Genomic DNA, 23,453 nt, shown 5'->3' on the forward strand with positions numbered 1-23,453 from the left:
AACAGTGTGACTTGGTTTAGGGTTACGTGTGTGATCATAGTACTTTGTACATGAAGGTAAATGAGTGTGCAGAGCCTCTTTCACCCATGTAGTAAGCCCTTTGAAGTGGGTCTAATGTACAGAATGTGAAGGCATCGTGCTCTGTGTTGCTCTGTTCAGCACTTGTTCACCCCATAGCTGTCCGTCACTGATGACAAAACCTTTACTGACGCTGTTTCCCAGCAGCACGACTCTTTTCAGTTCAGTGGCTGTGTGCAGTGGGGGTCGATAAGTTTGTTACTCATACAGTTGTTCAGGAATGTGGCTTGCTTTTTAAGCTAGCAGATCCATTTGAAAAGTGATGGAGTAAAGGCTTCACTGGCATCGCTGATTGCTTGCACTGACGAGTGCTATTGAGATCACATCTTTAATCGTGCATGTTTGTATGTTTTCAGTTTTGAGTTGACATCAGTGGAAAACAATTTCCCAAGAGCCTGCTGCGTCGAGGGAAGGTCTCTGATTTTACCGATATGTGCAATTTAAAAAAAAAAAAAAAATTCCCAATTGAATGGGAAACATTCCCAATTGTTTCCCATTGCATGCCAGGAAGTTGTGGTATTTAAATCGGAGTGCAAGGAAGAAGTATCAAAGAGTTTGTAAGCATATCCTTTCATTTTCTTGGTTTTGCTGCGTTGTTTGTACTTGTGTTTTATGTTTTTTAATTTATTGTTTGGATTTTTGTATGTAATTTATGCGCCTCGTGTTAGTTGTATGTTCTGTTGTTCTGCCTGTTTTATGATGTCTTGCTTGTTTTCTTTTTTCTGTACAGCACTTTGGTCAGCTTTGGTTGTTTTTAAGGTGCTTAATAAATAAAGTTATTATTATTATTATTATTTTCGCCATTGTTAAGCCTGGGTTCCAAGCTAACATTATGGCAATTGGATTCTACCTGGGAGCAGTCAGTTCCATGAATGATCACACACTGGTTGACACCAGATAAATCATGATGCAATCCACTTACCAGGCTGTGTATTTGAACGCTATTGAACAGCTTTGTCTCATACAGGAAACCAGCCCAACTTGCCCCAACTACTCTAGTCCCATGCCTGGATTTGGCCCATATCCCTCTAAACCTGTCTAATCCATGTACCTGTTTAATTACTTAAATGTTGCTATAGTCCGTACCTCAAGTGCCTCCTCCAGCAGCTCGTTCCATACACTCTCCACCCTTTGAGTGAAAATGGGCTGCTGTTGAAAAAATGGAGCGACTGGGATTGTATACTCTGGAATTTAGGATGAGAGGGGATCTTATTGAAACGTATAAGATTATTAAGCGTTGGACTAAAGGCAGGAAACATGCTCCTGATGTTGGGGGAGTCCAGAACCAAGGGCCACAGTTGAAGAATAAGGGGTAGGCCATTTAGAACGGAGATGAGGAAAAACTTTTTCACCCACAGAGTTTGGGGTGGGAGATTGCAACCTTCATGTTTCGACGAATGCAATCAACTCGACATGCACAATCAAATAAGATCAAATAGAACAATTTGTCCTACAACTTTAGGCTGTGCACGCCATACGCAAGAAGAAGACCCACAGAGTTGTGAATCTGTGGAATTCTCTGCCTCAGAAAGCGGTGGAGGCCAATTCTCTGGATGCTTTAAAGAAAAAGTTAAATAGAGCTCTTAAAGATAGTGGAGTCAAGGGAAATGGGAAGAAGGCAGGAACGGTGTACTGATTGTAGATGATCAGTCATGATCACAATGAATGGTGGTGCTGGCTCGAAGGGCCGAATGGCCTACTCCTGTGTCTATTGTCTATTCCAGCTGTTTGATGGGGTGATGCCAGGAGAGGGACGAGGGAACATGTCCTTCCCTGGAGAATAAATAATGAGTGTGGTTTAGATTTCTGTAATTTTTTGTGTCCTAGCATGTCAAGTGGCTAAGAGTTATGGGTTTGCATAACATTCACTCCCGTAAACTCTTTCATCATAAAGTCTAGCTCTAGTTGTACCAAATTCAAGTATTTCTCAAGTTCTGAACGTTGAAGGAAGGTGTTGAGATTCATTTTGCAGGAAAAGTGCAACTGTGATTAATATTAAATTGTGGTGTGTTACTGGAGTTACTTAAATGATGACTAAGACTAATGGTGATTAGACTCCTAGTTCCTGTAAAATTATTTTAAGGACTGCGATTTCCTCCCACATCCCAAAGACGTACAGGTTTGTTGGTTAATTGGCTTGGTAAATTGTAAATTGTCCCTAATGTGTGTAGAATAGTGTTAATGTACATAGATCGTTGGTCAGCGCAGACTCGGTGGGCCGAAGGGCCTGTTTCTGTTCTAAATCACTAAACTTTAAGAAAAGGTTGGACTTTTTTTTGTAGGAATGTGTAGAGAGGGTGCAGTTACTGTTGGTAAACTAATGTTATAGTTTGCATTAAGGCTCAGACAAGTAGCTTGTCAATGGGCCAGTGGCAGGTTTGAGAGTGGAAGTCTTGAAGGGGGAAAAAGAGATGAGAAGGAAACTGCATCAAGTTTAACACAGGAGGATCGCACTAATCAAAGGTAGATGTGGAATGGTCAAAAAGTTACCTATCCAAGTTCTCCAGAGATGCTGCCTGACCTGCAGAGTTACTCCAGCACTTTGTGCCCTTTAGTAAATGAGGGATTGTTTAATAGGTGTTGCTGGGGTGGGTGAAGGCCGCAGTCAATACTTGATGTAGAAACAAGGAATTGCAGGTGCTAGTTTACAAAAAAAGACAGTGCTGGAGTAACTCCGCAGGTCAGACAGCATCTCTGCAGGACGTGAGGGACGGCACAGTAGAGCTGCTGCCTCACAGTGCCAGTGACCCCGGGTTCAATCCTGATCTCTGATGCTGTTTGTGAGGTATTTGCATGTTTTCCCTGAAACCGAGGGTGGGTTTCCTCCCACATACCAAAGACGTGTGGGTTTGTAGGCTGATTCACTGTAATTCCATTCCTCTCCGCTTTCCCCGCCCTTCTGTTGGTTCCTGATTTCAGTACATTATTCTAATTCTCCTGTGGTTACTATTGTATTGGCTTCAGCCACATTGTCAGACACGGCACACACAGATTGTGTGTGTGCGAGAGAGGGGGTGCGTGCGTGCATGTTGTACCTGGTTCTGCAGAACTGGCCAGCAGCCACCATCACCAGCTATAGGGTGATTTCACTAAAGGTCACTGGAGCGTAGATCCGCACCCACGTGACCAAAATTCTCAAGTGGAGGACACTCGAGGGTTCGGTACATGTTAGTGGATGGGAAAAAACGCATTTTCCCACCCGTTAAAAACATAGAAAACGGCTGCAATTTACTGTGTAGTCGGGGTGACCGTGCAGAACTGGCCACTAGCTACCATCACCAGCTATTACCCTATTCATAAAGCAAAGCTTTTAAACAGCTTCCTCAGCTTGGCTGTTACCACCTTGAAAGGTGTTTGCAAATGGTCCCTTGCCCTCCTCAATTCTTCAGTAGAGAGCAACACAGTGGGCAGCTGGTAGACCTGCTGCCTCTCAGCGACCTGGGTTTGATCCTGACCTCCAGTGCTGTCTGTGTGGAGTTTGCACGTTCTCCTCCGGGTTCTTCGATTTCATCCCAAAGACGTGCAGGTTTGTAGGTTAACTGGCCTCTAAATTGTCTCTGGTGTATAGGAAGTGGATATGAAAGTGGAATAACATAGAACTAGTGTGGAAGGGTGATCGATGGTCCGCGAGGACTCCAGGCTGTGTCTTGCAATTCAGTTTCTATTCCAGCTTTAAAAATGGATCACTGAGCTTGTAAAATGGTCAACTTACTGAGGGCACGTCTAGTAATGCAGCATGTTTGGCTAGTCTACTGTGGTTAGACACAAAATGCTGGAGTAACTCAGCAGGTCAGGCAGCACCACTGGATTCAGATCTCTTTAGTCTGAAGAATGGTCTGACCCGAAACGTCGTCTGATCCTATCTCCACAGATGCTGCCTGATCTGCTGAGTTGCTCAAGCATTTTGTGTCTATCTTTGTAAATAAACCAGCACCTGCAGTTCCTCCCTACACGGTTAGCCTCCTGTGCTGTTGTGTTGGCAACTCCTGGAAGAGGCTGAGCCCTGAGCCCAGGGTGAGGACACAGACTTAATCTAAGACAGACACAAATTGCTGGAGCAGCTCAGTGGGTCAGGCAGCATCTCTGGGAATAGGTGACGTTTCGGGTCAACATCTTAACCCAGTTTCCACCACGCTCCGTGATGCCCTGTTGGCCCAGCGAGGAGGAGCTGCTGTCTCCTGGCGCCGGCTCAGCAGCAGGGGATGGGAGGTGGGTTTCCACAAGAAAAGGAAGTGTATGAAATCACCAGGATCTGATCTCTCCTCCAGACTGTCTCCCGTTGCAAGCCAAGCTGACGACACAGAAGAATGTGCTTCCTTTTCCTTCCCAGGCTTGACGTTGGTCAGGCTAGTGACCGCTGCCCTGACAGTGGATTTTTGTTTTGCCTTCAGATTCAAAGTTTGTGGGATTTTGCCAGAACTCGGCAGTTCGTGAAACCTATTGTCGTATCTTATTCTGGGCTAATTCCTACTCGAGAAGCAACATTCACATCGTTTTTTGCTAAAAGGAAAATAACCCGCAACCTCTGGGATCTTGTGTTTCCTTCCTTCTGCCGATGGTACTGTAGAAGAAACAAAGCAGACCTCGGTCTGTTTCTGCCCAGATAATAAATTGACAACTGTCCATCTTTGGTACACATCCCCATTTAGAAACACCTTCTTAGGTTTCCACGGGTGTCTCCAGGGTGTTATTCCCTGTATGGAGGACACCTGTGTGTGACTTTGTTTAACATGGGGAGACTCATGCACAGACAGTCACCCCACAGTCCTTAACAGATCTGGGTCAGGATCCAGTAGCATGGAGTCCAAGACGACCAGAGACCCTTTTCTGCTGCAGCCTTCATCCGCCTTCCCAGCCGTTATGACGCTCCACTAAGGTCAGCCATCATCCTCCGCCTGTTCCGCTGTTGAGGTCTTGGTTGGATTGCTCTTTGTCAGAGACCTCCCCCTCGATCTTACTGCCATGGGTGGCCCTACCAGGAGCGTAGCTCCAGACAGCATCGCGCTCTCAGGATCTCAGGTCCACACAAGCTTCTCCACCATGACAAGGTGACAATCCACGGAGAAGCACCAAAGCACCTCAATTTTATGGGCACCCATATTGGTGTTATTGTAAACAAGGTGCAGAATATGTTGTGCCCAGATTAGTCATAATGGCATACAGCATAGAAACAGGCCCTTCGGTCCATTGTGTCCATGCTGACCAAGATGCTTCATCTAATCTACTCTCATCTGCCTGAAAGGACACAGTGCTGAAGTAACTCAGCAGGTTAGTGGTTTTGCAGATAGTGAAGATGGTTGTGAACGATTGGAGCAGGATCTGGATCGATTGGCCGGGTGGGTGGAGGAATGGTTGATGGGATTTAATACAGAGAAGTGTGAGGTGTTGCATTTTGGGACGTCGAACAAGGGCAGGACCTACACAGTAAATGGTAAGCCTCTGGGTAGTGTTGTAGGGCAGAGGGATCTAGGAGTACAGGTGTATGGTTCCATGAAGGTCGAGTCGCAGGTAGATAAGGTGATCAAAAAGGCTTTTGGCACTTTGGCCTTCATCAGTCAGAGTATTGAATATTGAAATTGGGAGGTCGTGTTGCAGTTGTATAAGACGTTGGTGAGACCGCATTTAGAATATTGTGTTCAGTTATAGGAAATATATTGTCACGGTTGAAAGGGTTCAGAAAAGATTTATGAGGATGTTGCCATGACTAGAGGGTGTGAGTTATAGGGAGAGGTTGAGTAGGCTGGGTCTCTATTCCATGGAACGTAGGAGGATGAGGGGAGATCTTACAGAGGTATACAAAATCATGAGAGGAATAGATCGGGTAGATGCACAGTCTTTTACCCAGAGTAGGGAAATCGAGGACCAGAGGAGATAGGTTCAAGATTGAATAGGAATCCGGGAAGTAATCTTTTCACACTGTCGGTGATGGGTGTTTGGAACAAGCTACCAGAGGAGGTAGTTGAGGCTGGGACTATCCCATTGTTTAAGAAACAGATGGACAGGTACATGGATAGGACAGGTTTGGAGGGTTATGGACCAAGTGCAGGCAAGTGGGACTAGGGTAGCTGGGACATTGTTGGGCCGAAGGGCCTGTTTCCACACTATTAATCTGGGACTCAATGCCTCTATCTGACAGCATCTCTGGAGAACATGTTCATAAGTTGTAGGTGCAGAATTAGGCCATTCGGCCCATCAAGTCTACTCTGCCATTCAATCATGGCTCGTCTATCTCTCAACCCTATGCTCCTGCCTGCTCCCCGTAACCCCGAACTAATCAAGAAACTATCAATTTCCACCTTAAAAAAATATCCATTGACAGCCTCCACAGTCTTCTGTGACAATGAATTCCACAGATTCACCACCCATGTTCTCCAGAGATGCTGCCTGACCTGCTCAGTTACTCTAGCACTTTGTGTCCTTTTTTTGTATTTGCCAGCATTGACAGTTCCTTGCTTCTACATGTTTCCCCATTTGCTTGAATGTGGCCCATATCCCTCTAAAATTTACCTGTGCAAGTCTCTTTTAAATGAGTTAACGTTGATAAGGAGTAAGTTCTCAGTGAAGAATGAGAAAATGATGGGCTCTGTGGATGTGAAAACCTGCTGGCACTTGCCTTCTCCACAGAGAAACATTGATAGTAATATATAATGGGCAGAATTCTGTTTGCCGGGCATTGCTTTTAGTTTAGTTTAGAGATACAGGCCCTTTGGCCCACCGAGTCCGCGCCAACAAGCGATCCCTGCATAGTAACACTGTCCTATGCACACTAGGGACAATTTACATTTATACAAAGCCAATCAACCTACAAACCTGTACGTCTCTTAGAATAAAGGGGAGATCCTTTAAGACTGAGGTGAGAAAAAAACTTTTCACCCAGAGAGTTGTGAATTTATGGAATTCCCTGCCACAGAGGGCAGTGGAGGCCAAGTCACTGGATGGATTTAAGAGAGAGTTAGATAGAGCTCTAGGGGCTAGTGGAGTCCAGGGACATGGGGAGAAGGCAGGCACGGTTTATTGATAGAGGACGATCAGCCATGATCACAATGAATGGCGGTGCTGGCTCAAAGGGCTGAATGGCCTCCTCCTGCACTATTATTTTCTATGTTTCTATGTCTTTGGAGTGTGGGAGGAAACTGAAGATTTCAGAGAAAGCCCATGTGGTCACGGGGAGAATGTACAAACTCCGTACAGACAGCACCCGTAGTCAGGATCGAACCCGGGGCTCTGGCGCTGAAAGTGCTGCAAGGCAGCAACTCTACCGCTGTGCCGTTTATTGGCCCCTTTCTTTCACTGGGGCTATTATCCACTAAGCTGGGCTGGTGCTGCCGTGGATTGTGAATCCAGTTTTACTACATGTTCTTCCGGTGTTTTCATTATAAACAAAGGATCTGACTTAAAAGCTGAGATGGGCTTTGCCGTTTGTTTATACTTCATCAATGAACTGGTAGCACTGTGCCACATGTGGATCACAGATTGCTGTTAGATTATTATCAATGATAAGCTTCTGTCACTGGCTCTACAAGCACTGGTCTAGGAAGTTCCCTTGTGGTTAGCATTGGCGTAAGGTTTTGCAAGCAGGCTGCCAGCAGTCCAAATGCCCCACAAACATCATCATTCCAAGGATCTTTAAACTGCTGGTCTTATAGTTTGAAATTGGAGAGTTTATGCTGCTGAATCCACCTCCCTTCTCCAAAAAGTAGACTCTCTCAAAAAGACTGTGATGGATGTGAAAGGTTTTATCCAAGTGATTTGCAAGTAAGACACCCTAAAGAACAATTTGAAGAAGGGCCTTGACCCGAAACGTCACCTATTCCTTTTCTCAAGAGATGCTGTCTGACCCGCTGAGATACTCCAGCTTTTTGAGTCCATCTTCGGTTTAAACCAGCATTTGCAGTTCCTTCCAGCAGATTTTCCAATCAGGTTCTGCACTGTTTGAAAATCATTTGGATTCAGGAATTGTACTTGGGTACCACAGGTGCAGTAAAGCATCTGGTAGCCTTCAGGAATCTGAAGTGTGTGAATAAAAGCTGATGAACAATTATCTTCTTTACCTACAAAAAGACACAAAGTGAGTACAGTGTGAAGATTGGACTATACTCTTTTGAAAGGTTAGCCCGTTATGCCCTTATCTGGTAAGGTGCCAAATGAGGCAACGCAACTTTCAGGCATGTTGGTCATTGGTATTATTAGTTGGCGGAAACAGGAACTACACAAACAGCTCCTCCCTATTCCGTCAAATGTTAAACTTGGAACCACTGTGACTGCCTGGGTGGATAGTTATGCAATTTCGGGTCCTTATTCTTTTAAAATCTGGTGGGGTGCCCTGTTTATTTTCCTTTCTGTGTTGGTGCAGTTCTCATGTTCTCTGACCTGGTAAAGTCATTGGTGTGGAAGATTATATGTGTAATTTTAGACTCAGCAGAGTGTTGGGACTTGACACTGCCTCATGCACAGCATAACGTGAAGTCTCTTTCATTTTTGTTTCTTCACAGAAGGAAACAAACTATTTAGTTTCAATACCTACAACTGAATTACTTTTAGCAAACCTTTATTTCTATAAAGTTGCTTGGGGATTGCTTACCTTTTTTGTTCTTAACGTCTTTGTTTCCTGTGAGCTTTTGAAAGTTGTACTCCACTTAACGCTGTCATATCTGATCAGTGTGGAACTCGGACTTTGCAGTATCAATGGATCATTGTGGTCAGGTCTGTAATATTATTTAGCCCCTTTTTTTGGTATAATGTAGTGAACAACTGGAGCCCTTGTTCAATAACATGCAAATAAGCAAACGCAGTACCTTATCCTGTATAGGGATTGGGGTTTGATGTTTAGTTTAGAGATACAGCTCGGAAACAGACCCTTCAGCGCACAGAGTCCGGGCCAACCAGCGATCCCATACACTAGCAATATCCTACACACTTGGGCTAATTTTACAATTTTTACGGAAGCCAATTAACCTACAACCCTGTGTATCTTTGGAGCATGGGAGGAAGCCGGAGCACCTGAGAAAAACCCACACAGGTCATGGGGAGAACGTACAAACACCGTACAGACAGCACCCATGGTCAGGATCAAACCTGGGTCTCTGGCGCTGTAAGGCAGCAACTCTACCACTGCACCACCGTGCCACCCCTGCAAAATTGCGGCATTTTAAAGTGCTTTGGATGATTCCAAGGGACGGCTCAAACTGTGTACAATGTGTTCTGACCATCTAATGCACAATTTGGTTGTCTTATTTGGTATTGATAATTGTATTTGGTATTGACTCTGAGTCAGAGTCTTACAACATGGAAACGGGCCCTACGGCACAATTTACCCACGCTGACCAACATGCCCCATCTACACTAATCCCACCTGCCTGCATTTGGCCCGTAACCCGCTAAACCTATCTTATCTACATACCTGACAAAATGTCCCTTAAACGTTATGATGGTATGTTGTGCCCCCTTGGTTTATATTGCACTGTAGCCTGTGTGTGGTCTTGTCTCGTGGGAACAACAAGGAATTTTAAATGGTGAAGGCTGCAGATTCTTAGTGTTGTTGTCTGATGCCCCACATCTGGGTCGGCATGGTGGCACAACGGTAGATTTGCTGCCTTACAGCGCCACAGTCCCGGGTTCGATCCTGACAACGGGTGCTGTCTGTACGGAGTTTGTACGTTCTCCCTGTGACCGTGTGGGTTTTCCCCGGATGCTCCAGTTTCTTCCTACACTCCAAAGATGTGCAGGTTTGTAGGTTATTTGGCTTCAGTAAATATTGTAGATTGTCCTTAGTGTGTAGTGTGGGCTGGTGTAACGGGGAGCGCTGGTCGGCGTGGAATCAATGGGCCGAAGGGACTGTTTCAGCGCTGTATCTCTAAACTAAGCTAAAGGCAAGACTGCTTGCTCCAATGAACATAAAATAAATGAAGGATTGGGGACCAATAGTGAAGGAAGGCCATTTATTTTGCATGTGGAGGTCGTGTTTTGCCAAGAAATGGATCTTGATCTGTTAATGCAGTGTTTTGTTTTAACATTTTTGTGTACTGCGCTTCACAGTGGGGAGTAGAGAGTTCATCTTGCTGTTTGTTATTGTCAAATGTTGCTCGCGAGGCAGAAATTGGGTTCTTCCCCAAAAAGGATATTCTGAGGAACAATTTCTGTGTTTCCACTTCCTGCCGGTAATGACTCACGGGGACCTCTCCCCAAGTTGCAGCTGTGTGTGTGGTAACCTGGAAAATCAACATTAAACCTGAAACTGCATTGTTGTGGAGACCAGGACAATGGCCATTTTTAAGGCAGAGATAGATAGATTCTTGATTAGTATGGGAAAAGGCAGGAGAATGGGGTTGAGGGGGGGAAGATAGCTCAGCCATGATTGAATGGCAGAGACTTGATGGGCCGAACAGTCTGATTCTGCTCCTATTACTTATGAACTGCTGTGAAAAATCATGTGCGATTGAGGGGGCATTAAAGATGGCGGATACTGAGTGGCGAGGTTGTGAGAATTGCTTCATAACTTTATTTAACTTTTTCTACAGAAAGACAATGCTCTCGATTGATCAAAATCCTCCTGACAAGTATTACAGATGATTTTGACACTATCATTAATCATTTTGTATCACACAAAATACAGTGCTGCAAGTTTCAATGAAATGGTTTTCACTGCTTTAAGTAAAGTTCACCAGTATTTCTGATTTGCACTATAAATTAATTGTAAAATCTTGTCACTTTGCTATTTGCAAGGGAACTTTGGTCTTGTGACCCGAAATATCACCTACGCCTTTTCTCCAGAAAAGCTGCCTGACCCGCTGAGTTGTTCCAGCGTTTTGTGTCTATCTTTGAGTAAATTGCAGATGCTGGTTTTCAAAAGAGGACACAAAGTGCTGGAGTAACTCGGCGGGTCAGGCAGCATCTTGAGAACATGGATCATGTTCCGGACGGGACTATTCTCCTGCCTTCATTTGTTTTCCTTTAGTTCCAGATTACTCGAACATATCTTTTTAATTTGGTGGGAATTCTGATGACTCAGTATTACTGAGTCAGTAACTCCTGTTTGTTGCAGTACGTCAAAATTATTTAAATGCCTTAATCAGACTTGCTAATGACTCCAGCAAACACTGGTTTAAGATGACTCGGTTAAAGTGAGTCAGATCGAATTTTGAGATGCTGGACTAACAAGAACTTTAGAATCTCGGGTGGCATGGTGGCTCAGCATTACAGCACCAGAGACCCGGGTTCGATCCCGACTACGGGTGCTTGTTTGTACCTTCTCCCCGTGACCTGTGTGAGTTTTCTTCGGGATCTCCGGTTTCCTCGCTCGCTCCAAAGACGTACAGGTTTGTAGGTTAGTTGTCTTGGTATAATTGTAAATTGTCCCTAGTGTGAGTAGGATAGCGTTAATGTGTGAGGATCACTGGTCGGTGTGGACTCGATGGGCCGCGAGGCCTGTTTACGCACTGTATCTCTAACGAGTGGGGGGGGGGGGGGGGGGGGGGGGGGGGGGGGAGATTGGTTTAATGGTGGACTTTCTTTGTACATCAATGTATTATGTGGTTGCTAGGGTGATGATAATGATGACAAGTGAAAATAAGAGACCTGTAATTAATACCATGACCTAATGAGCCCTGAAATGTCCTTTAACTTTATGATAATACACATGAGTAATGTGTGGCAATTGCCCTTGGAGGTTGTGAGACTATCATTGGATTTGATTTATCTTCCTTCATTCCCGTCTCCTTTTCCATTCCCCTCATCGTTCTTTTGTCTTTGGCTGATCGCACCATCTTTTGAGCTTCAGAATCTTTCAGTGTTTTGCAGCAGAAACAGTCCTGAGCAATACGTAGGAGCTTTACTTAAATAACCTCTGAGCCAACCCTCAGATGAGGCGGTGTAGACTCTTGTTCTACGCCTGTGGCTGTTTTACACAATAAAACAATGTTTCGGACATGATTCTCGGGAGCAGCAGGAAATGCATGATGTCAGTGTTTAGTGTGGGAAGGATCCCAAATGCTACAGGACTGGAGTTTCATTCCTGTTTCTGAGTGGTCAGGCTACAAGCTGGAGTTTCACAATGTTGATTTAGACACAAAAGCCGTTCGCTTGGCTGCCTGTGCGGAAGAGAAGGTAAATGTTGCTTCCATTGAGATTTGTGCACTGCATTATCAGCCGACTTTAAAACGACACAGTGGGTAAATATAGCTCATAATCTTTTTGATTTGATGTTGATGAAAGGTAAAAGTCTGATTGTGTCGGAAGGAACTGCAGATGCTGGTTCAAACTGAAGATAGACACAAAAAGCTGGAGTAACTCAGCAGGACGGACATACAGCATCTCTGGAGAAAAGGAATAGGTGACTATTGGGGTAGACCCGAAACATCATCTTTTCCTTTTCTCCAGAGATACTGTCTGACCCGCTGAGTTACTCCAGCTATTTGTGTCTGTCTAAAAGTATAATTGGTTGGCTAGATTAAACTGAGGGGTTGTTTCTGATGTGTTTGACATTCCAAGTTGTTTGGGTCCAGTATACTCGACTGGACTGTCTACTCTCTTGCACCTTGCCCATTCCCCTACCCCAGGCCTTCTCAAATGATTAAACATTGCCACCTGTGCCATTAACTTAACAAATACCATAATCCTTCTGTGAAGCTAAATAAGGCTTTCACACTCATTGAAACTGTGAGGTTGGAAATGGTCTGCCATTTTAATCTGTTGTGAACGATTTGGTGTGTGGGGGGGGGGGGGGGGGGGGGGGGGTGAAACAGCATTATTTTATATTGAACGATTTTGATTGATAAATCACTTTATTGCTAGAAGAAAAATCTTTGAGATACACTGCCCCTCTGCTCCTGCAGCGTTGAAGCACACACTCTATTGAGATGCAGACCAAATGCAAGAACTTTTGCTTCCTTTAACCAGCTGTTGCTCATCCAAGAGTGGAAATTAAGACGTTGTGGGAGGTTGTTTTGTTCAATTTCTGTTTCCAAATAATCGTATATTTATTTTTAAAAAAATTTAAAAAAAATTCTCTGTTCTTTCCTCCCTTTTATCTTTGGGGCCCTGCCCCGAATGTGTAGATCACCCTGCATTGAACTTCAGTAAAATTAATGTGGGGATTATTTATGGGTGGATTTTGTCTGAGTGTCAGCAAGCTGTTCGTGATCGGACCCGTTTGGTTCAGTTTAGATTATTGTCACGTGTACCAAGGTACAGTGCAAAGCTTTTGTTCTGTGCTAACCAGTCAGCAGAAAGACAATACATGATTACAATCAGCGCACCCGCTGGGTTTCTCCAGCTTTTTTGTGTAACCTTCGATTCTCCAGCATCTGCAGTTCCCTCTTAAACATGATTACAATCGATCCATTTACAGTTTATCGATACATGATATGGGAATAACGTTTAGACCTTACAGCTGAGGTCAGGTGTGTTCTAGCTGATGATAGACACTCAGAGCTGGAGTAACTCAGTGGGTCAGACAGCACCTCTGCAGAAAAGGAGTAGGTGACGTTTCGGGTCGAGACCCTTCTTCAGACTGACAGGGGAGAGGGAAACAAGAGACATAGAAGATACATAGAACAAATCAATGAAACGTATGCAAAAAACAACGATGATCAAGGAAAGGTGGAGCCCACAATGGGGGCTCCAGTTGATGTTACACAAGCGTTTGTCTTGGAGGTCATTGGCCAGGAAGCAGAAGCAAGTGCCTCAAGTGTTTTCCTTTTTATTATTGTCCTGCAAAATGCAACATCCCTTCTGTAAACTCTTTGTAAACCGGGATTTACAAACTCTGCACAACTCGAGGTATTGGATGGATAGGCTCATCGAGTTGTGTACAAATGAACGCATTGTCCCTCTTTCCCTCCCATCATTAAAGTGTCATGTGTTATCTGTCCATGCTGATGAAAAGCTCATGATATTTATTAAAACCAGTGATCTGTAGTTGATCACAATGATGATCACTCGGTTGAGAGCTTTGTTGCTCGGTTTCTGGATTTGGTTTGTTCGTAAGGAGGGAATGTGCAATAATTAGCTTCCTCAACTTTTTTGAATGTTGTTTGAAGAACAGGTAAGACTAAAATGAAGCCAATCAAGCTGCCGGAGGACGTAGTTGAACAGGGACAATCGCAACGTTTAAGAAACATTAAGACAAGCACATGGACGCGGATAGGTTTAGAGGGATATGGACCAAACGCAGGCAGGTGGGACGAGTGTGGATGGGGTGTGTTGGTATTGCGTGGGCATGTTGAGCCGAAGGGCTAGCTTCCAAGCTGTATGACTCTATGAATCTAAGACTTGCGCTCAATCCACCAAGGTCTGCTGGATCGCTTGGTTGTTAACTATTTTAACTCCCCTTCCCATTCCTACACTGACCTTTCTGTCCTGGGCCACCTTCATTGCTAGAGTGAGCCCACAGGCAAAGTGGAGGAGCAACACCTCATATTCTGCTTGGGTAGTTTACAACCTAGTGGTATGAACATTAAACTCTTCAATTTTAGGTAGCTAACCTACAAGCAAACCACCCCCTTCTCCCTCCCTTCCCCTCCTGCTCTATCCCTTATGGCCCACCTGGACAATTCTACTTTACCTCCACTTATGCTTCCACTGGCTTCATAATTCACACTACTATCCTTATCTCACACATTTTGTCTTTTCATCTCTGGCCTTTATCCAACCATCTTACTCTCAAAACTTCCCCTCAGCTATATCCATCTATCACTTGTCAGGCCCTTCCTCTCTTCCAGCTTTCTTCCCCCTTCCTCAACGATGATCAGTCTGAAGAAGGGTCCCGACCCAAAGCGTCACGTGTCCAAGTTCTCTAGAGATACTGCCTGACCTGCTGAGTTACACCAGCACCTTGTTATTTTTTGTTTGTTAACCAGCATCTGCAGTTCCTTGTATCTGGAAAACACTGTAGTTAATTGCTGCATAGTTTTCTGATGGCTCTGTGTATGATGAGCATGTTTATTTTGCGACTCAGGATAGTTACAACTTGCATGAGATCCAGCCACCGTCAGTAATTGGGCTGCGAGAGGACTACGCTAAGTAACATGTACAACATTACCACAGTTTAGGCAAGGCTTCACCACCAACTGTTTGGACCAATGAGGCCATTTATTGTGTAAAAGAGAAAAATCAATGTATTTAGTGGAGATGCCAAAATCTAATTTTAGTGGCCAGTTAATGTCACAAAGGATAATTCCTCAAGGGAGATCTAGATAATCATGGGCTGCATGCCAGTGAATCAAGTCTCAGTGCTGCATTTTGCATTGTAGAGTGAACTAGGAAAGACAGGCACAAACTCTGGAGAACATGGATAGGTGACGTAACGAGCTGTATGAGATTGTGAGGAGAATAGAAGGGGTGAATGGCAGAGTGTTTTGCCCAAGGAAGATATAATCAAGACCAAAGGACATAGATTTAAGGTCGGAGGGGGAAGATATAATAAGAATCCGAGGTTCGACTTTTTCGCTCGGAGGGTGGTATGAATATGGAATGAGGTGCCACAGGCAATATTTGAGGAAGGTAATATTCCTTTAATATTCATTTAAAAGATACTTGGATAGCAAGGATAGGGAAACTTTGGAGGGATATGGGCAAAAAATGGGAAATTGGGACGAGGTGAGATGGGGCATCTTGGTTGGAGCAGACAAAATGTAGAAACGAGGAACTGCAGATGCTGGTTTATGCCAATGATAGACACATCTTTCGTTTATACCAGATAGCCTGAAGAAGTGTCCTGACCCGAAATGCCACCTGTCATTTTCTCCAGAATGCTGCCTGCCCACTGAGTTACTCCAGCACTTTGTGTTCATCTTGGTTGGGATCAGTGAGTTGGGCCGAAGGGCCTGTTTTTGTGTTCCATTACTCTATTCTCACTTTTGGTGAATTTCCTTTTATTCTGATTCTCACCAACCCTCTGACTGCTCATCTTACATCCATCTCCTCTGGTTTTGAATGTATGCTTTATGGGGAAAGGTTTCCCATTTTACACCCTATCTGCGCCCCTTTAAATTCTGAATTCCTCTTTTACGCTCCCCGCTCAGTCTCCTCCAATCCTAAGATAACAATACCTGAATCTGAAGAACGGTCTCGACCCGAAACGTCACCCATTCCTTCTCTCCAGAGATGCTGCCTGCCCTGCTGAGTTACTCCAGCATTTTGTGTCTATCTTTGATAACAATACCAAGCCTCTTTTCGTAACAGACATTTAATCCTGGCCACATCCCAGTAATTCTCCTCTAGTTCCTCTCCAATGCATTTGTGTTTTTCCTATTGTGCAATGACCAGAACTACACACAGTGCTCCAGCTGCAACCTAACTAAAGTCTTTGCTAAAGAGACCACCAGCAGTTTTTGTTTTGGTTCCATTTTGTTGCCATGTACATCAACTTCAGTAATGGGCAGTGGTGCAGTTAGTTCTCTGAAATGTCTTAAAACAAAGGGTTGGAGAGAATCGGAATAAAAGGAAATTCACCAAAAGTGGGAATAGACTAATGGGACACAAAGAAACTGCCCAGCTCTCTCAAAGGGGCTGTATCTCTAAAGTAAACTAAACTAGACTAGTGTACAAATGAAGATGAATTGGAACAGCCTTTTATCCAGCACGGTTTGATTTTGAGATTCTTTGAGATTTGCCAAAAAATTGTGTTTAGCAAACATAAGCAAGTTGTTTAGGTTAAAAATAGACTGTGAGGCCTGACTACTTGAAGCACATTCTGAATCATTCTGGGAAGAGTGGCGGGATGATTTTATGTTGCTCCCCTAGTTCATGGATTCCCTTAGGTTGGGGTTGCATTAGTATAAACAAACTCAAACTTAATTCATTCTGTAACACCCCACTCTCCCTTCAACTTTCACGAGTGGAGCGTTGTTTTTAAATTTGAGTAACACCGTGAATTTGAATAAAGTTCACTGCATGTGCATGTACATGTGCATGTGCTTATTACATTTTTGCCTTACATGGAGTCCTGTAGTTTGAGTTTGGAGATAAAGCTATTTTAGGCTCACATCACAGTCCATGTTTATGTTCCCCTCTGAAGAACAATGTGCTGTTTACTAACTTCTTGTCATCTCAAGGTCACATTGTTTCCTACAGAGAATTAGAGGTGCCTTTTATATGTCCCCTTGCAGGCTGCAATTAACTAGCCATTGATCAATATACAAAGTAGATTACACACAAAGCTACCTTTTTGGGTGTTTTTGGAAGCAGGTGTGTGATTATACTACATTGTAATCTGCCAGTCTTTGATAATCTCTCAGGCTGCAAAAAAAAACTATTTATATTCCAATTTAAAGACACAAAGAGTTGGACTGAAGAGTCGCGACCTGAAACCTTGTCAATTCATGGCCTCCAGAGGTGCCGCCTGACCCGCTGAGTCACTCCAGCACTTTGCGTCTTTATGTAAACCAGCATCTGCAGTCCCTTGTGTCTATATTTTCCAACTTGCACAGTAACTTGCACTTTGTGAATCGGGTGTGACCACAATGATGGTGGCAGTCTGAAGAATGTCTCAACCCATTCCTTCTGTCCAGAGATGCTGCCTGACCCGCTGAGCTACTCCAGCATTTTGTGTCCATCTTCAGTGACCACAATTATTGTATTTTTCCACTTCTACCTTCTGACCCCTTTGCTCTGGCCCACACTCATGCTGACTTTCTCAATTACACAAAACCGTGGAGCAAATACAAAAAACGGCAAGTTAGTAAAAGTGTGTATTGTCTGGTAAAAACGTGGGCCTGTCCTGTGGTAGACACAAAGTGGTGGAGTAACTCAGCGGGTCAGGCAGCATCTCTGGAGAAAAAGGATGGGTGACGTTTTGGGTCGCGACTCCTGTGGTGTGTCCTGTGGTGTTGAGTGAAGCATGAAGTCAAAATGCCGTTAATTGAATTTGACTTCCTCCCTTGACTTTCGAGCACAGCAGTAGATTTGGTGATTGTCGCAGTGACTGCTTCAACTTTAAGCTCGTCATCCGCTGGAAAAACGAACTGAGGTAGATAGTGGATTTATGGCAGGAAGGGCCTGACCCCGATACTAATAGAAACCAACATTGCAGAGTTGGGCTTTTCAGGTGTGGTTGATAAGGAATGCTGCAATGTTGAGTCTATGTTTAAATCTGGCCTTGCTCCAATGCATTCCCAGATTGACTCAATGAATCATGCTCTTGAATGCATTTTAGTCAGTTTATGGGAAAGAATTTGAATTTGTGTAACCCTGTCTCATTCTGATACATGCTAGTGTCCTTAACCGAAACCCTGTCTCATTCTGATGCATGGTAGATACAAATAGCTGGAGGAACTCAGCGGGTGAAGCAGCATCTATGGAGAGAAGGAAGTTTTGGGACGAGACCCTACTTCAGACTTGTTCAGAGGACCAGCAGGGGGTGGGGTGGGGGGGGGGGAGGGAGGTCACTGAGAACGATGGGACTGGCCGCCTGCTGCCACGTGCAGTGGGAGGCACTAGATAGGACTGTTTGATGAGCCGTTGTAACTTTGTCGGTGCCAGAAACATGGCGACACTTGTGTACTGTCTAGGGAGGGTCTGCTGTATGATTTTACTGGGTTGTGTGCAAAACACAGCACTTCACGGTACCTAGGTACATGTGACAATAAAGTATCATTGAATGGAATTATTGGATCATTGTAAACTGTAACACACTTTGGAACCCTTTTTAAGGTCAGTAAAGCGGTTATATAAATGCAGTTGTTTTCACCACCTTGCCCACTAGCCATCCTAAACCTCTGCAGTTGAGAAGTGAAGCTATTGTATTAGAAAGCAAAATGGCGGCCTGTTTTTAGCAGAGAGATTCATCCAGCACTAAAATTTTGCCAATTACTTGTTTCAGGTGTTATGCGCCACGGAATAAATTCCTAGCCTGCTCAACCTCTCCCTATAACTCAGGCCTTGGAGTCCTGAACTATTGTATGCACTTAATGAGTGGGTGAAACCAGGTGCCTGATTTCAATCTTTGTCGCAGATACAAAATTGATATTGTTTTAAGACATCGGAGCAGCATTCGGCCCATCGAAACTGCTCTGCCATTTGATCATGGCTGATCTATTTTTCCCCCTCAACCCCATGCTCCTGCCTTCTCCCTGTAACCTTTGACTCCCTTTAATCAAGAACCTGTCAATCTCCGCTTTAAAAATACCAAATGACCTGGCCGCCACTGCAGTCTGTGGCAATGAATTCCACAGATTCACCACCCTCTGGCTAAATTAATCTCTCCTCATCTCCATTCTAAGTGGTGAGCTTTGAATGATCTAAAAGCAGCATGTTGAAGTTAATGAGATGCATTGTTGCATCCGTGCATGCTTTAAGTGCAACAACCTTATTTGGATCAACCTTTCGCTGGAATGTAGTTCATTTTCAACCACTGTTTTGATTTGATGGTATATTTAAATAAAAGTTATGGTGGGAAATGAGGTTTGCTGTCTTTAATTATCTTTCTGGATCAGAGGTTGGATATTGTACCACAAGTGCTTTTTTATATTGTAGGTACAGGTGCACAACCTTTTATCCGAAAGCCTTGGGACCAGACACTTGTTGGATTTCGGACATTTTCGGATTTCCGAATGGAAGATTTTTAGCGTAGATTAGGTAGGTAGCGCGGGCGGCTTGAAAAGTCTGGAGCAGCTGCCTCCTCCCTGGAGACCGGGAGAATCATTGCATAAATGTTAGTCAGTTAGTTTGGAGGGATTTTATGTGGTGGTGGTGGTGGAGTAGGGGTGAAGGGGGAAACTTTAATTCTTAGTCCCCTACCTGGTCGGCGACTCCCAACCTCGCGGAGCTGGGGGCTCCGTCCGGCCGCGGGCGGCGCCGGTTGGAGCTCCGACCCCGGCAACTCTACCCCTGGCTGCGCGGCTCCAAATCCAGCGCCGCCCGCGGCCGGACGCCCGCAGCCCCAGCTCCGCGAATGTTGGGAGTCGGCGGCCACAGCGCTCCGGAGCTTGCCGCACGGCGACCCGGTAAGGCATTGCCTGCTCCCCGCTGGTATCCCAGCGCTGCGACGCCGCCGACTCCCGACATTCGCGGAGCTGGGGCGTCCGGCCGCGGGCCGCGCTGGATGTGGAGCGCCTCGCAGCCAGGGGTGGAGTTGCCGGGGTCGGAGCTACAACCGGCGCCGCCCGCAGCCCCACCGGCCACAGCGCTGCGGAGTTTACTGCACGGCGACCCGGTAAGGCATTGACCGCTCCCCGCCTCTCCGACCAGGTAGGGGACTAAGAATTAAAGTTTACCCCTTCACCCCCCCTTCACATAAAAGCCCTCCAAACTAACTGACTAACATTTAAGCAATGATTTACAGATGTTTAAGCGTCTCCCGGTCTCCGGGGAGGAGGCAGGCGCTACAGTAGTACAGACCTGGGTTGACCGTGGGTCGTTTTGGATCAAGTTTGGCGCCAAACGCGAGCTTTGGTGCGCAGAAGACATCTGGAAAAAATGGCCGGTTTTCGGAGTTTTTCGGTTTCCGGAACTCCGGATAAAAGGTTGTGCACCTGTACTTGAAAGGGTCGATGCTTGGATTAATAGACCATTTAGTCACACTGCCTTGGATAAAAAACAGAACTTTAGCTGTAGCCTTAAACGAAAAGACCACAATAACTATTTCCAGGTTCTCTTTCCTCTTTATAAATCATTGATCCTTTGATGTGTGGGAGGGAACTGCAGATGCAGGTTTACACCGAAGCTGGACACAAAATGCTGGAGTAACTCAGCGGGATAGGTAGCATCTCTGGAGAGCAGGAATGGATGATGTTTCAGGTCAAGACCCTTCTTTAGACTGAGTTGGGAGAGGGAGTCTAGAGATATGGAAGGGTAAAGAAATGTAGAATGGTTAATGGTTGGCTGAGGGGAAGGTGATAACGAGTCAGTAAATCAGTAAAATTACAATCAGTAAAATTAATCCGCAGGATGGTGAAACTAGTCGGAGAACTGGGTGGGGGAGAGATGGAGAGAGGGGGAAAGCAATGGGTTACTTGATGTTAGAGAAATCTGTATTCGTATCACTGGTTTGTAGACTGCCCAAGCAAAATGTGAGACACTGTTCCTCCTTTGATGACAGGATTAGGTTGCAATAGCTGCTAGATAAGTCCTGAGTATCTTGTTTGTTGAGATAGTGGTAATGTGAATGGTTAATCATATTTGAAGGTTAAAGTTCTCTCCTGGAGGCTGCATCTTGAATGGTGAACTTTCAATAGTTAACGCTAGGATCCTGCTGTGTATTAGCCATCTGCTTCTCATAGGCTGAGGCCGCCCCGATGCGAGGTCCAAACTTGGAAACAAAACCAGGCTGTGAACCTTTGCAGCTATTCTCAGCTCAGTTTGTAACTACTTCACTGCCATAAACGTTCCATTGGCGGGCAGGTGTAGTACAATAAGTCTTTCTGCATTTGTGGGGAGGAATTGGTAAATGTGGTTTCACTTGATCGTTTGATCGTCTAGTTTATAGATGGTTAGATACTTTATTGTCACGTGCACCTAAGGTACAGTGAAATGCTTTGTTTTTTGCAAACCAAGTGCACAAAAGAGTTGCCACAAAGGTGCCAACAGTTACAAAAAGTCCCCTTTATGCAATGTTGGTCCCTTCTTCATCCCATCCCCTTTGCTTTTGCCAGTGGGCGTGCCAGGCCTATTTGTGGGACCTTCCGGGTGTGTTCTTGTCACATGTACCGAGGTACAGTGAAAAGCTTTTATGCTGCATGCTATCCAGTCAGTGGAGAGATCATACATGATTAAAATTGAGCTGTACTGGCCGCCATGTTCTTGGTCTTTGGCTTCTTCAACTGATTGGTTGACCTTGGGAGATTGAAGCAGTGCAGCCATTGGTTGCATGGCCCAAACCGTGCTCTTATAACTCTTTACTGATGCTCATTTTTGTTCCAAGAGTGATAATTCTGGAAGTTCAATTCTGGTTGGACCGAGATAGTAAATGGCAGAGATCTTGTAAGTGGGGTACGAATCCATAGCTCCTTGATAGTGGTGACACAGGTGGATAGGGCAGTGGAGTAAGCATTTGGTAAGCACTGTCTGAAGAAGGGTCCTGATCCAAAATGTCTCCTAACCCATTTTCTCTAGAGATGCTGCCTGACCCACTGAGTTACTCCAGCACATTGTGCCTATCTTTTGTATAAATCAGCATCTGCAGTTCCTTCTTAAGCATTTGGTATGCCTGCCTTCATGCTGAGGCATTGAGTACAAGAACTGGGAGTTGTACAATACTTTTGGTACTTGGAGTATTGCATATGTTTCTGGCAATGTGGTACTAATTGAAAGAGTGCAGAAGAGATTCACTAGTCTTATGCCAGTAATGGAGGGCTGTAATTATAAGGAGGGATTGGATAGAGACACAAGAGACTGCAGATGATGGAATCGCTGACAAAAAGCAGCGTGCTGGAGGAACTCAGTGCATCCCGCAGCATCTGGGGAGGGAATGGACATTTGGTGCTTCAGTTTAGGAACCTTATTCAGATTGATGCAGGTGATGTTTTGGATCCTTGACATTGGCTGCACCAAGCTTCAGGGAGCCCCTCAGCACGTACCTCTACAGTCTGGAGCGGGCCGGTCGGCAATATTCCCTGATGGACATCTCGCTGTGCTGGGAGACCAGCAAGATTCAGCAGAACAAAGAATTTCACAGAGTTAAAAATAATTTGGACAGATAATTGTATAGGAACAGCATAGAGGGGGGTGAGATGGGGGATTAATGTGGGAAAAGGGGAATGGCTTGAGGAGGCATCATGTCAGCATGGATGGGATGGGTTGACAAAGTCTGTTTTTTTTAGTTTAGTAAACAGGCCCTTTGGCCTCCTGAGTCTGTGCCGACCAGCGATCCTACACACTGGGGACAATTTACAATCTTTACCGAAGCCAAATAACCTACAAACATGCAGGCGTTTGGAGTGTGGGAGGAAACTGGAGCACCAGGGAAAATCCACGCAGATCATGGGGAGGAAGGGCAAACTCCATACAGACAGCACCCGTGGTCCGGATCGAACAATGGTCTCTGGCGCTGTAAGGCAGTAACTCTACCGCTGCGCCACCATGCCAAATTTCTGTTCTATACGATCTTAATTCTATGAATTCTGTTAATTTTATGGGGTGTGTTATTTATGAGCAACTCAGCATGGATCATCTGAGTCATGTCAGTCACTTGTGTAAATATTTGGTCATGTTTTGCTTCCTGCTGGTTGATATTTTGCTGCAATCACACACGCACATCTTTTTATTGACCTGCCTTGTGTATTTGTGTGAGATATTCGGTGTTGTTTGCAAGCTTTGGAGTATTCTGTGCAGTTCTGACAGGAAGGATGTAGAGGCTTTCGAAAGAGGAGCTTTACCAGTCTTAAGAAGGGTCTCGACCCGAAACGTCACCCATTGCTTCTCTTTTGCCCATTGTGGGCTCC

At 44.9% G+C, this 23,453-nt stretch overlaps 1 protein-coding gene across 3 annotated transcripts in view; it reads left to right on the forward strand.

Annotated features, from left to right (window-relative positions):
- Window positions 1–23,453, forward strand: part of ripor1 (RHO family interacting cell polarization regulator 1) — a 210,349-nt gene that overhangs the window by 93,774 nt on the left and 93,122 nt on the right. Inside the window, exon 1 of one of the 3 annotated variants that reach the window (XM_055648472.1) lies at window positions 11,764–12,180. The exons of the other annotated variants lie outside the window; for them this stretch is intronic. The gene's annotated coding sequence lies outside the window, so the exon portion shown is untranslated. Of the gene's footprint in view, window positions 1–11,763; window positions 12,181–23,453 lie in introns of those variants that run through there. 3 annotated transcript variants of the gene reach the window in all.

The sequence above is a fragment of the Leucoraja erinacea genome, chromosome 17, assembly GCF_028641065.1.
Source record: "Leucoraja erinacea ecotype New England chromosome 17, Leri_hhj_1, whole genome shotgun sequence".
Lineage (NCBI taxonomy): Eukaryota > Metazoa > Chordata > Chondrichthyes > Rajiformes > Rajidae > Leucoraja > Leucoraja erinaceus.